Raw genomic sequence first — 3790 nt, 5'->3', positions numbered from 1 at the left:
AGGCCTCCTTGCTCCTTCTCAAGTATGCCAAGCACAACCTTTCTCAGGGACTTTGCACTTGCTATTCACTCTAGAATGCCTTTTCTCTTCAATATGCATGACTCACTCCCTTGCGCTCTTTGAAGTCTTTGTTCAAGTATCTCCTCCTCTGTGAGCCTTCCTTGTTTGCTCCCTGACCTATCTCTGGAGTGTGCTCTACACTTCCCCTAACTAATTCTTCTTCTTCGCATTTGTTACCTTCTAGTATGCTATTTAACAATAATTTAGGGGCGCCTGGGTGGCTCAGTCAGTTAAGCATCTGTCTTTGGCTCAGGTCATGATCCCAGGGTCCTGGGATCAAGTCCCACGTCTGGCTCCCTGCTCAGCAGGGAGTCTGCTTCTCTCTCTTCCCTTACCCCCTGCTTGTGATCTCACACTCTCTCTCTCTCAAATAAATAAATAAAATCTTTTAAAAAAACAATAATTTATTTTGTTCACTATTTGTCTCCCCTCACCACCATATAAGCTCCATGAAGATAGGGATCTTTGTCTCTTGTTTACTGCCATTTCCCAAATATCTAGAACAGAATCTGTTAAATGATAAGAATATTTTTCTTTTTTTAATTCTTTTTTATTTTTTATTATTATTATTATTATTTAAAGATGTTATTTATTTGACAGAGAGAGACACAGCAAGAGAGGGAACACAAGCAGGGGGAGTGGGAGAGGGAGAAGCAGGCTTCCTGCAGAGCAAGGAGCCTGATGCGGGGCTCGATCCCAGGACCCTGGGATCATGACCTGAGCCGAAGGCAGACGCTTAATGACTGAGCCACCCAGGCGCCCCTATTTTTCTTTTTTTAGAAAGAGAGAGAACGAGAGTGCATGACCAGGAGGGACGGGTAGGAAGGGGGAGTGACAGAGGGAGAGGGAGAGAGAGAATCTTTATCAGGCTCCATGCTCAGCGCAGAGCCCAATACAGGGCTTGATCTCATGACCCTGAGATCATGACCTGAGCCGAAATCAAGAGGTGGACACTAATCCGACTGAGCCACCCAGGCACCCCCATGATAAGTATTTATTACATGCTTTCTGGGTATATGAAAGAAAAGGTGAAGAAACTCATTGCATAGTTCAGGAAGTGTATGTTTTGAGCTGTTGGATTGGGTATGCTGTACACACGTTTCCAGCTCTATGATCCCATGACTGGCTTTCTAACTGATACGCCTCTTACTCCTACAGGCCAATGTTCACTAAGAAAATTCATCATAACAATTATTTATATAGAGCAAGAATTATTTACATAGAGTAGCTTTTTGTTGGTCAGTTTAGTAACGAAACTTTCTACAGCTAGCACTTACATGCAGTTACTTTCTCTGTTCATGTTAACGGTCCTCTCCATCAGAAGCATGACCCGTTCCTACTCTTCCTGAGCCCATTTCTGTACTTGTCCACCCCCACTCTCAGATGATGAACACAGCACTGACTGCAGGAGAAGAGAGAAGCCCTCACTTGTTCCCTTGATTTTCCTTTTCCCCTGTATACGAGCTGCTCATATTTTGTAATCACCTGAATGTTTTGTGCTTTTGGTCTCAGAATGAGCTATTTTTTAACATCAGTCTGTTCACCTGTACTTTTGATCCTATCCTCTTAAAGATTTGCTTCCGCCATTCTCCCCCCGTTTGTATTTTTAATGTTTCTGGCTGCCCTTGTTCCTTCCCCTCAGCTTATTCAACTCGACAGTATGTATCAGCTAGCTGTCTGGCAAACAGCAGGTGGTTGAAGCCTGTTGTTAGTTTGTTTCCTCAATTGCTGCCAGTCTTTCTTACACCCAGAAAAACTGACATCTTTTCTTGACACTGAATCTCCCCAAACTGCCACACTGTTTCTTTCCATCTCCAGCTTTTCCCATCAAAGTTCTGCAGCTTGTCTCTTCCTTCAGTTCTACTTGTTTACCTAATTTTCAGCCCCACATCTCACATTGATCCAATCATGAAATCAAATGCTCTGCTTTAGTCTTCATCCAGCTCGGCTCCTCTATGGCATTTGACAACAAAGACCATGTCCTCCGTTTACAATTTTCTTCTCTTCTAGATTTTTTCAACATTTCTCTCTTCTGATTCTCCCCTTCAACTGTTCTTTCCCACTTTTCTTTGGCAGGTAGTTTACTGCCTCCACCCATTGCTCCTTAAGTATTGGAAAAGCCCAGATTTCTGTCCTTAGCAAGTTTTTCTTTTTTATGTATACACCTTTCTCATCCAGGCACGTGCCCTGAATTTATACCTGTTTGCAGATCACTCCCCAGTCTGTATCTCCTTTCTAGACTTTCTCTCACAACAGATCTGTTTCTACTTTCTGGATAGCCTATAGTTGCCTCACACTCAATACAACAAAAAACTGAGCTGAGTATCTTCTCTAGTGCATTTGCCTTTTCCTGTATTTCTAATGTAATGATGTCACCTGTCACCTAGATCCCCACAGCTGTCCGTGCATGTTGTGTTTTATTCATCTTTGCATCCTCTACGTCATTCCCTGCCCCCCCCCAAGTTTGCTCTTGATTTTTCTATAAAGGTTACATAGAACATTTTGAACACCCTGTTGATGATTGATAAAAATTGTCTAATCCCAGGCGCCTGGGTGGCTCAGTCAGTTAAGCGTCGGCCTTCGGCTCAGATCATGATCCCGGGGTCCTGGGATCAGGTCCTGCATCGGGCTCTCTGCTCAGTGGGCAGCCTGCTTAAGCTCCCACTGCTTGTGCACTGGCTCTCTCTCTCTCTCTTCTGACAAATAAATAAAATCTTTAAAAATAAATAAATAAAATATATATATATATTTTTAAGATTTTATTTATTTATTTGAGAGAGAGAGAATGAGAGATAGATAGCAAGAGAGGGAAGAGGGTCAGAGGGAGAAGCAGACCACCCGCTGAGCAGGGAGCCCGATGTGGGACTCGATCCCAGGACTCCAGGATCATGACCCGAGCTGAAGGCAGTCACTCAACCAACTGAGCCACCCAGGCGCCCTAAAATATATTTTTTTTAAAGTGTCTAATCCCATTCCCCATTATCAGCTTGCAAGGAAAGTGATAAGCGAAAATACTTTATGTTTTTTGTGTAGAGAGGAGGGCTAGTCTTAGAAGACTTAAATAAAAATAGACATTTTCCAAATTGGCATGGATGTCAAGTCCTTAAAAAACTACATTGTGATTCTTGCTTGGAAAATGGTAGAGTACATTATTGACTCTCATTTCCCCCCCTTTATATCCAAACCCTTTTCCATATAACTAAGCATTCTCCCACTGAAGATATAGTGAAAGTCTCCCCCCTTTCACTTTGGGCTCTGCCATGTGATTTGCTTTCACCAATGAAGGTTAGCCGACTTGAGACATTAGGCTTGGCATGCACTTGGAGGTTGGGTTTCCCTTCTTTGCAATCACTATAGGAGTCCTATATCAAGGCTACCACCACGGGGCCCAAGAGAAGAATGAAAGACATCGCGCCCCAGCTGCCCCTGCTGCCCCACAGATCACCAGGGAGAAGCAAAGCCACACCCCCAAACCCAGAAAAGATCAGCTTCTGGAAGTCTAGACGGTCTGCAGATGCACAAGATACGTGCTTATCGTTGAAAGCCACCAAAGTTTTGTGTTATCATGTGGCAGTATTTGCCTGATACAAATACCAATATCTTTTTTTTTTTTACTGGCTTTCTTCTTCCTTCTTTTGACATTGTGCATCCTCCTCTGCTCTAATCTAGACAGCATGCTCATGTAAAAAAATGACTGGCTTTGGAGTCACGGTCCTGATTTTGAACCCAT

Source organism: Halichoerus grypus, chromosome 11 (genome assembly GCF_964656455.1).
Source record: "Halichoerus grypus chromosome 11, mHalGry1.hap1.1, whole genome shotgun sequence".
In the NCBI taxonomy this organism is placed as follows: Eukaryota; Metazoa; Chordata; class Mammalia; order Carnivora; family Phocidae; genus Halichoerus; species Halichoerus grypus.
The sequence above is the reverse complement of the archived record's forward strand: the minus strand, read 5'-3'. Positions refer to the sequence as shown.